The following is a 12,319-nucleotide window of genomic DNA, read 5'->3' on the forward strand; positions in this document are numbered from 1 at the left end:
AGACGTTGAATGTCACTTTGGTTTTTTCAGTACAGGCCAATGTTTTGTCTATGGAGATTGCATGGCTGTGTGCTTGATTTATTGGCTGAAATAGAATCCACTGATTTGAAGGGGATATACAGACATGTCAGAAACACTTGAAACTCTGCACAGACTGACAGGCAGACTGACAGGCAGGCAGACAGGCAGACTGACAGGCGGACTGACAGGCAGACTGACAGGCAGACAGGCAGACTGACAGGCAGACTAACAGACAGACTGGCAGGCAGACAGGCAGACAGACTGACACAGACAGACAGACAGACAGACAGACAGACAGACAGACAGACAGACAGACAGACAGACAGACAGACAGACAGACAGACAGACAGACAGACAAACAGACAGACAGGCAGACAGGCAGACTGACAGGCAGACAGGCAGACTGACAGGCAGACAGGCAGACAGGCAGACTGACAGACAGGCAGACAGACAGACAGACAGACAGACAGACAGACAGACAGACAGACAGACAGACAGACAGACAGACAGACAGACTGGCAGACAGACAGACAGGCAGAAAGACTGGCAGGCAGACAGGCAGGCAGACAGGCAGACTGACTGGCAGGCAGACAGGCAGACAGGCAGACTGGCAGGCAGACAGGCAGGCAGACAGGCAGACTGACTGGCAGGCAGACAGGCAGACTGACAGGCAGACTGAAAGGCAGACAGGCAGACAGACAGGCAGGCAGACAGGCAGACTGACTGGCAGGCAGACAGGCAGACTGACAGGCAGACTGACAGGCAGACAGGCAGACAGACAGGCAGACCGACAGGCAGACTGACAGGCAGACAGGCAGGCAGACAGGCAGACTGACTGGCAGGCAGACTGACAGGCAGACTGACAGGCAGACAGGCAGACAGACAGGCAGACAGACAGGCAGACTGACAGGCAGACAGACAGACAGACAGACAGACAGACAGACAGACAGACAGACAGACAGACAGACAGACAGACAGGCAGACAGACTGACTGACACGCAAACAGACAGACAGACAGACAGACAGACTGACAGGCAGACAGACTGACAGACAGACAGACAGACAGACAGACAGACAGACACAAACGTAGCCTCTCCAAGGCCCTGCTGTCTGTCTCCTTCACCCCCCCACACACACTTCTTATTTCTGATCACAATTGCCAACGACGTGTGGGCTGTGTGAAAATGACTGTCACCTTTTACTGCTGAGAGAGAGAGAGAACACACACACGCACACACACACACACACACACACACACACACACACACACACACACACACACACACGCACACACACACACACACACACACACACACACACACACACACACGCACACACACACACACACACACGCACACACACACACACACACACACACATTTATTTACTTTTGACGATGTCTTTGGGGAAGAACTTTTCAAATGTAAATATTTTTTTTCCCGACAAAATCGTAGAAAATGTGCCGTTTTCACAAGACTGTATGTAGACACTGGTATTGTAGATAATAAAAAATGAGGGTTTTAAAAGCGGTGGACTTGTCCTTTAAACACGAATCCAAAGGATCGTTTCTTCTCTGTGGGATCTGCTGTGGGAATAACAGGTTCTGTCCCAGGGTCTGTGTTGTAACAAGTGGCTGAGGATATCTCCCAAATGTTCCCTATTCCCTATCTAGTGCACTACTTTATACTACAGCCCTAATCCCTATATAGTGCACTACTTTATACTACAGCCCTATTCCCTATATAGTACACTACTTTATACTACAGCCCTATTCCCTATCTAGTACACTACTTTATACTACAACACCTGTGGGGAGAGGTTCATTCTTCTTACCAAACCACTTGACCTTTGTTTTGGAGGTGTTCAGAACAAGGTTAAGAACAGAGAAAGCTCTGTTGTAGAGCGTTTAACACAAAATCCAGGGAGAGCCTGCTGAGTATAGCATAATAATCATCTGCATATGAATGGATGAGAGAGCTTCCTACTGCCTGAGCTGTGTTGTTGATGTAAATTGAGAAGAGCATGGGGCCTAGGATCGAGCCTTGGGGTACTCCCTTAGTGACAGTCAGTGGCTGAGACAGCAGATGTTCTGACTTTATACACTGCACTCTTTGAGAGAGGTAGTTAGCAAACCAGGCCAAAGACCCCTCAGAGACACCAATACTCCTTAGCCGGCCCACAAGAATGAAATGGTCTACCGTATCAAAAGCTTTGGCCAAGTCAATAAAAAAGAGCAGCACAATATTGCTTTAAGGTTCCGTGAAACTTCCATGACCTGAGCGGAAACCAGATTGCCCGAGAGAATACTGTAGACAGCAAGAAAGACTGGCAGTTGATTATTGACAAGTTTTTTTCCCAAGACTTTTGAAAAACAGGTCAAAATAGAAATAGGCCTCTAACAGTTAGGATCAGCTTGATCTCCCCCTTTAAATAAAGGACGAGCCGTGGCTGCCTTCCAACCAATGGGAACCTCCCCAGAGAGGAGAGACAGGATAAAAGTATTATTTGCGATGATGGGAGCAGCAACCTTAAAGAAGAAAGGGTCTAAACCATCTGACCCAGTTTCAGGAGCTCCTTTACCACCTCGGACTCAGTGACTACCTGGAGGGAGAAACTTTGTAGCAGGGCAAGGGAAAAAGAGGGAGAAGCATCGGGGATAGTCACATTAGAAGGGGTTAGGAGATGAGGAAGTGTTGGACCGTCAAGGAGGCGTGGCTGAGTCAAATAGGAATCCTGACTTTAATGAAGTGGTGATTTAAAGAGTTCAGCCATGTGCTTCTTGTCAATAACAACCACATCAACATTAAGGGACATGGGCTCCTTGTCAGTAACAACCACATCAACATTAAGGGACATGGGCTCCTTGTCAGTAACAACCACATCAACATTAAGGGACATGGGCTCCTTGTCAGTAACAACCACATCAACATTAAGGGACATGGGCTCCTTGTCAGTAACAACCACATCAACATTAAGGGACATGGGCTCCTTGTCAGTAACAACCACATCATCATTAAGGGACATGGACTCCTTGTCAGTAACAACCACTTCATCAACATTAAGGGACATGGGCTCCTTGTCAGTAACAACCACATCAACATTAAGGGACATGGGCTCCTTGTCAGTAACAACCACATCAACATTAAGGGACATGGGCTCCTTGTCAGTAACAACCACATCATCAACATTAAGGGACATGGGCTCCTTGTCAGTAACAACCACATCCTCAACATTAAGGGACATGGGCTCCTAGTCAGTAACAACCACTTCATCAACATTAAGGGACATGGGCTCCTTGTCAGTAACAACCACATCATCAACATTAAGGGACATGGGCTCCTTGTCAGTAACAACCACATCAACATTAAGGGACATGGGCTCCTTGTCAGTAACAACCACATCAACATTAAGGGACATGGGCTCCTTGTCAGTAACAACCACATCATCAACATTAAGGGACATGGGCTCCTTGTCAGTAACAACCACATCAACATTAAGGGACATGGGCTCCATCAGTAACAACCACTTCAACATTAAGGGACATGGGCTCCTTGTCAGTAACAACCACATCATCAACATTAAGGGACATGGGCTCCTTGTCAGTAACAACCACATCAACATTAAGGGACATGGGCTCCTTGTCAGTAACAACCACTTCAACATTAAGGGACATGGGCTCCTTGTCAGTAACAACCACATCAACATTAAGGGACATGTGCTCCAACATTAGGGACATGGGCTCCTGTGTCAGTAACAACCACATCATCAACATTAAGGGACATGGGCTCCTTGTCAGTAACAACCACATCAACATTAAGGGACATGGGCTCCTTGTCAGTAACAACCACATCAACATTAAGGGACATGGGCTCCTTGTCAGTAACAACCACATCATCAACATTAAGGGACATGGGCTCCTAGTCAGTAACAACCACTTCATCAACATTAAGGGACATGGGCTCCTTGTCAGTAACAACCACATCATCAACATTAAGGGACATGGGCTCCTAGTCAGTAACAACCACATCAACATTAAGGGACATGGGCTCCTAGTCAGTAACAACCACATCAACATTAAGGGACATGGGCTCCTTGTCAGTAACAACCACATCATCAACATTAAGGGACATGGGCTCCTTGTCAGTAACAACCACATCAACATTAAGGGACATGTGCTCCTTGTCAGTAACAACCACATCAACATTAAGGGACATGTGCTCCTTGTCAGTAACAACCACATCCTCAACATTAAGGGACATGTGCTCCTTGTCAGTAACAACCACATCCTCAACATTCAACATTAAGGGACATGTGCTCCTTGTCAGTAACAACCACATCAACATTAAGGGACATGGGCTCCTTGTCAGTAACAACCACATCAACATTAAGGGACATGGGCTCCTAGTCAGTAACAACCACATCAACATTAAGGGACATGGGCTCCTTGTCAGTAACAACCACATCAACATTAAGGGACATGGGCTCCTTGTCAGTAACAACCACTTCAACAACATTAAGGGACATGGGCTCCTTGTCAGTAACAACCACATCATCAACATTAAGGGACATGGGCTCCTTGTCAGTAACAACCACATCCTCAACATTAAGGGACATGGGCTCCTTGTCAGTAACAACCACATCAACATTAAGGGACATGGGCTCCTTGTCAGTAACAACCACATCCTCAACATTAAGGGACATGGGCTCCTTGTCAGTAACAACCACATCAACATTAAGGGACATGTGCTCCATTAAGGGACATGTGCTCCTAGTCAGTAACAACCACATCAACATTAAGGGACATGGGCTCCTTGTCAGTAACAACCACATCATCAACATTAAGGGACATGGGCTCCTTGTCAGTAACAACCACATCAACATTAAGGGACATGGGCTCCTTGTCAGTAACAACCACATCATCATTAAGGGACATGGGCTCCTTGTCAGTAACAACCACATCAACATTAAGGGACATGGGCTCCTTGTCAGTAACAACCACATCATCAACATTAAGGGACATGGGCTGCTGTGAGGAGGAGGGTTTATTCTCCAGGTCTTTAACCGTTTTCCAGAACTTCTTGGGGTCAGATCCACAGAGAGAGAACTGTTCCTTAAAGTAACTAGCTTTGGCCTTCTGGATAGCCTAAGTGCACTTATTTCTCGTTTGCCTGAACGAGAGCCAGTCGGCCTGAGTGTGCGTGTTTCGAGCATTTCGCAAAATGCAATTCTTGAGGTGGCGTAACTCTAGAGGATCACGGTCGAACCAGGGGCTGAACCTGTTTTACATTCTAATGTACCCTGGTCTGATTGACCATCTAGTTGTTTAAAACCTCATCCATGTACCCTGGTCTAACTGACCATCTACTAGTTCTATAACACCTCATCCATGTACCCTGGTCTAATTGACCATCTAGTTCTATAACACCTCATCCATGTACCCTGGTCTAACTGACCATCTAGTTCTATAATACCTCATCCATGTACCCTGGTCTAACTGACCATCTACTAGTTCTATAACACCTCATCCATGTACCCTGGTCTAACTGACCATCTACTAGTTCTATAACACCTCATCCATGTACCCTGGTCTAAATGACCATCTAGTTCTATAATACCTCATCCATGTACCCTGGTCTAATTGACCATCTAGTTCTATAACACCTCATCCATGTACCCTGGTCTAACTGACCATCTACTAGTTCTATAACACCTCATCCATGTACCCTGGTCTAAATGACCATCTACTAGTTCTATAACATCTCATCCATGTACCCTGGTCTAACTGACCATCTACTAGTTCTATAACATCTCATCCATGTACCCTGGTCTAAATGACCATCTAGTTCTATAATACCTCATCCATGTACCCTGGTCTAAATGACCATCTAGTTTTATAACACCTCATCCATGTACCCTGGTCTAACTGACCATCTAGATCTATAACACCTCATCCATGTACCCTGGTCTAACTGACCATCTAGTTCTATAACACCTCATCCATGTACCCTGGTCTAACTGACCATCTAGTTCTATAACACCTCATCCATGTACCCTGGTCTAACTGACCATCTAGTTCTATAACACCTCATCCATGTACCCTGGTCTAACTGACCATCTTCTAGTTGTGTATCTGTATAACTGTAGCTGTTTTCAGTGGACTGGGCTCTCCTGTAGCAGACATTAGACTGACATCTGGTTGAAGTGTGGGACGTAGGTTTGACATGGTTCATTCTGAACTGTTTATTCTGGTAGTGGTCCCACTTTCTTCTCTCTCTTCCCTCTCTCTTCTCTCTCTCTTCTATCTCTCTCTCTCGCTCTTCTCTCTCTCTTCTCTCTCTCTCTCTCTCTCTCTCTCTCTCTCTCTCTCTCTCTCTCCTCTCTCTTCTCTCTCTCTCTTCTCTCTCTTCTCTCTCTCTATCAGGATGATATATAACTATCTCTCTTCTCTCTCTCTCTCTCTCTCTTCTCTCTCTCTATCAGGATGATATATAACTCTCTCCCTCTCTCTCTCTCTCTTCCCTCTCTCTTCCCTCTCTCTTCTCTCTCTCTCTCTTCAGGATGATCTTCTCTCTCTCTCTCTTCCCTCTCTCTTCTATCTCTCTCTCTCTTCAGGATGATTTCTCTTATCTCTCTCTCTCTCTCTCTCTCTCTCTCTCTCTCTCTCTCTCTCTTCTCTCTCTCTCTCTCTCTCTCTTCCCTCTCTCTTCTATCTCTCTCTCTCTCTTCTTTCTCTTATCTCTCTCTCTCTTCCCTCTCTCTTCCCTCTCTCTTCTCTCTCTCTCTCTTCCCACTCTCTTCTCTCTCTCTCTTCTTTCTCTTATCTCTCTCTCTCTCTCTCTCTCTCTCTCTCTCTCTCTAACTCTCTCTCCTCTCTCTCTTCTCTCTCTCTTCTCTCTCTCTATCAGGATGATATATAACTCTCTCTCTTCTCTCTCTCTTCTCTCTCCATCAGGACGACAAGTCAACGTTTTTCCAGTTTGGAGCCTCCATCCAGCAGGAGGCGCTGTTGATGTTGAGCATCATGGAGGAGTACGACTGGCACATCTTTTCCATAGTCACCTCCAAGTTCCCCGGATACCAGGAGTTTATCAACGTCCTCAAGAGCACCGTGGACAACAGGTACACATTAGCATGTAGCATTATATATAGTACACATTAGCATGTAGCATTATATATAATACACATTAGCATGTAGCATTATATATAATACACGTTAGCATGTAGCAATATATATAATATACATTAACAAATACTTTAGGAATATATATTATATACATTAACATATACTGTAGAAATATATATTATATACATTAACGTATGTCATTATTTTATATATATATATATATATATATATATATATTAACATATACTGTAGGAATATATATATAAAATACATTAACATATATGGAAGGATTATATATAATATACATGACCATCTACTAGTTCTATAACACCTCATCCATGTACCCTGGTCTAACTGACCATCTAGTTCTATAACACCTCATCCATGTCATTATATATAATATACATGGACATATGTCATTATATATGATATACATTAATCTATGTCATTATATATAATATACATTAATCTATGTCGTTATATATAATATACATTAATCTATGTCATTATATATAATATACATTCATCTCTGTCATTATATATAATATACATTAATTATGTCATTATATATAATATACATTAATCTATGTCATTATATATAATATACATTAATCTATGTCATTATATATAATACATTATATATATATCTAATGTCATATATATATAATATACATTAATCATATGTCATTATATATAATATACATTAATTATGTCATTATATATAATATACATTAATTATGTCAGAAATATATATAATATACATTAATCTATGTCATTATATATAATACATTATATGTCATTAATCTATGTCATTGTATATAATATACATAATATGTCATTATATATAATATACATTAATCTATGTCATTATATATAATATACATTAATCTATGTCATTATATATAATATACATTAATCTATGTCATTATATATAATATACATTAATCTATGTCATTATATATAATATACATTAATCTATGTCATTATATATAATATACATTAATCTATGTCATTGTATATAATATACATTAATGTTAGAATTATAGTAAGAGAGAATGATTTATTTAAACTTTTATTTCTTTCATCACATTCCCAGTGGGTCAGAAGTTTACATAAACTCAATTAGTATTTGGTAGCATTGCCTTTAAATTGTTTAAACTTGGGACATATGTTTCGGGTAGCCTTCCACAAGCTTCTCACAATAAATTGGGTGAATTTAGGCCCATTCCTCCTGACAGCGCTGGTGTAACTGAGTCAGGTTTGTAGCTCTCCTTGCTCGCACACACTTTTTCAGTTCTGCCCACAAATTGTCTATAGGAGTGAGGTCAGGGCTTTGTGATGGCCACTCCAACACCGTGCCTTTGTTGTCCTTAAGCCATTTTGCTACAACTTTGGAAGTATGCTTGGGGTCATTGTCCATTTCAAATCAAATCAAATCAAATTTATTTATATAGCCCTTCGTACATCAGCTGATATCTCAAAGTGCTGTATAGAAACCAAGCCTAAAACCCCAAACAGCAAGCAATGCAGGTGTAAAAGCACGGTGGCTAGGAAAAACTCCCTAGAAAGGCCAAAACCTAGGAAGAAACCTAGAGAGGAACCAGGCTATGTGGGGTGGCCAGTCCTCTTCTGGCTGTGCCGGGTAGAGATTATAACAGAACATGACCAAGATGTTCAAATGTTCATAAATGACCAGCATGGTCGAATAATAATAAGGCAGAACAGTTGAAACTGGAGCAGCAGCACAGTCAGGTGGACTGGGGACAGCAAGGAGTCATCATGTCAGGTAGTCCTGGGGCACGGTCCTAGGGCTCAGGTCCTCCGAGAGAGAGAAAGAAAGAGAGAATTAGAGAGAGCATATGTGGGGTGGCCAGTCCTCTTCTGGCTGTGCCGGGTGGAGATTATAACAGAACATGGCCAAGATGTTCAAATGTTCATAAATGACCAGCATGGTCGAATAATAGTAAGGCAGAACAGTTGAAACTGGAGCAGCAGCATGGCCAGGTGGACTGGGGACAGCAAGGAGTCATCATGTCAGGTAGTCCTGGGGCATGGTCCATTTGGAAGACCCATTTGCGACCAAGCTTTAACTTCCTGACTGATGTCTTGAGATGTTGCTTCAATATATCCACATAATTTTCCCTCCTCATGAAGCCATCTATTTTGTGAAGTGCACCAGTCCCTCCTGCAGCAAAGCACCTCCACAACATGATGCTGCCACCCCCGTGCTTCACGGATGGGATGGTGTTCTTCGGCTTGCAAGCCTCCCCCTTTTTCCTCCAAACATAACGATGGTCATTATGGCCAAACAGTTATATTTTGTTTCATCAGACCAGAGGACATTTCTACAAAAATTATGATCTTTGTCCCCATGTGCAGTTGCAAACCATAGTCGGGGTTTTTTGGGGGCAATTTTGGAGCAGTGGCTTTTTCCAAAGTACGTTCCTCTCTAGGAGACAGAACGCGTCTCCTTCCTGAGCGGTATGACGGCTGCGTGGTCCCATGGTGTTTATACTTGCGTACTATTGTTTGTACAGATGAACGTGGCACCTTCAGGTGTTTGGAAATTTTCCCAAGGATGAACCAGACTTGTGGAAGTCTACAATGTTTTCGTGATTTTGGCTGATTTCTTTTGATTTTCCAATTATGTCAAGCAAAGAGGAACTGAGTTTGAAGGTAGGCCTTGAAAAGATCCTCAGGTACACCTCCAATTGACTCAAATGATGTCAATTAGACTATCAGATGCATCTAAAGCCATGACATCATTTTCTGGAATTTTCCAAGCTGTTTAAAGGCACAGTCAACTTAGTGTATGTAAACTTCTGACCCACTGGAATTGTGATACAGTGAATTATAAGTGAAATAATCTGTCTGTAAACAATTGTTGGAAAAATGACTTGTGTCATGTACAAAGTAGATGTCCTAAACGACTTGCCAAAACTATAGTTTGTTAACAAGAAATTTGTGGAGTGTTTGAAAAACGTGTTTTAATGACTCCAACCTAAATGTATTTAAACTTCCTATTTCAACTGTACGTTAACATATACTGTAGGATTATATATAATATACATTAACATATAGGATTACATACAGTATAATATTGACATTAACATATAGTATTATATAAAATATACATTAACATATAGGATTACATACAGTATAATATTGACATTAACATATAGTATTATATAAAATATACATTAACATATAGGATTATATATAATATATATTAACATATAGGATTATATATATATATATATTAACATATAGGATTAAATACAGTATAATATATACATTAACATATACAATTATATATATAGTATATATAATATACAATAACATATATGATTATATATAATATACCTTAACATATAGGATTATATTCAGTATAATATATACCTTAACATATAGGATTATATATAATATACATTAACATATAGGATTATATATAATATCCATTAACATATAGGATTAAATGCAGTATAATATATATATATATATATATTAACATATAGGATTATATATAATATACATTAACATATAGGATTATATATAATATCCATTAACATATAGGATTAAATGCAGTATAATATATATATATATATATTAACATATAGGATTATATATAATATACATTAACATATAGGATTATATATATATAATATACATTAACATATAGGATTATATATAATATACATTAACATATATATAATATACATTAACATATTAAATAACAGTATAGTATATATACATTAACATATAGGATTATATATAATATACATTAACATATAGGATTATATATAATATACATTACATATAGGATTATATATAATATACATTAACATATAGGATTATATATAATAACATTAACATAGGATTATATAGTATAATATACATTAACATATAGGATAATATATAATATACATTAACATATAGGATTAAATACAGTATATATATATATATATATTAACATATAGGATTATATATAATATACATTAACATATAGGATTATATATAATATACATTAACATATAGGATTATATATAATATACATTAACATATAGGATTATATATAATATACATTAACATATAGGATTATATACAGTATAATATATACATTAACATATAGGATTATATATAATATACATTAACATATAGGATTATATTCAGTATAATATATATATATTAACATATAGGATTATATATATAATATATATTAACATATAGGATTATATATAATATACCTTAACATATAGGATTATATATAATATATATTAACATATAGGATTATATATAATATACATTAACATATAGGATTATATATAATATACAGTAACATATAGGATTATATATAATATACATTAACATATAGGATTATATATAATATATTAACATATGCATATAATATATACATTAACATATAGGATTATATATATAATATACATTAACATATAGGATTATATTCAGTATAATATATATATATTAACATATAGGATTATATAATATACATTAACATATAGGATAATATATAATATACCTTAACATATAGGATTATATTCAGTATAATATAACATATAGGATTAAATACAGTATATATATATATATATATATATTAACATATAGGATTATATATAATATACATTAACATATAGGATTATATATATATATATATTAACATATAGGATTATATATAATATACATTAACATATAGGATTATATACAGTATAATATATACATTAACATATACAATTATATATAATATACCTTAACATATAGGATTATATACAGTATAATATACATTAACATATAGGATTATATACAATATACATTAACATATAGGATTATATACAATATACCTTAACATATAGGATTATATATAATATACCTTAACATATAGGATTATATACAGTATAATATATACATTAACATATAGGATTATATATAATATACATTAACATATAGGATATATATATAATATATATTAACATATAGGATTATATATAATATACATTTAACATATAGGATTATATATAATATATCCATTAACATATAGGATTATATATAATATACCTTAACATATAGTATTATATATATAATATACATTAACATATAGGATTATCAAATATACGTTATATGGATTATATATAATATCGTCCCCTCCCTCTAACTCCGATT

At 37.8% G+C, this 12,319-nt stretch overlaps 1 pseudogene; it reads left to right on the forward strand.

The window, feature by feature from the left end:
- Positions 1-3,734: 3,734 nt before the first annotated feature.
- LOC115123859 (glutamate receptor ionotropic, NMDA 2A-like) overlaps positions 3,735-12,319 on the forward strand; it is a 100,042-nt pseudogene continuing 91,457 nt past the window's right edge.

Source organism: Oncorhynchus nerka, unplaced genomic scaffold (genome assembly GCF_034236695.1).
Source record: "Oncorhynchus nerka isolate Pitt River unplaced genomic scaffold, Oner_Uvic_2.0 unplaced_scaffold_933, whole genome shotgun sequence".
NCBI lineage: Eukaryota > Metazoa > Chordata > Actinopteri > Salmoniformes > Salmonidae > Oncorhynchus > Oncorhynchus nerka.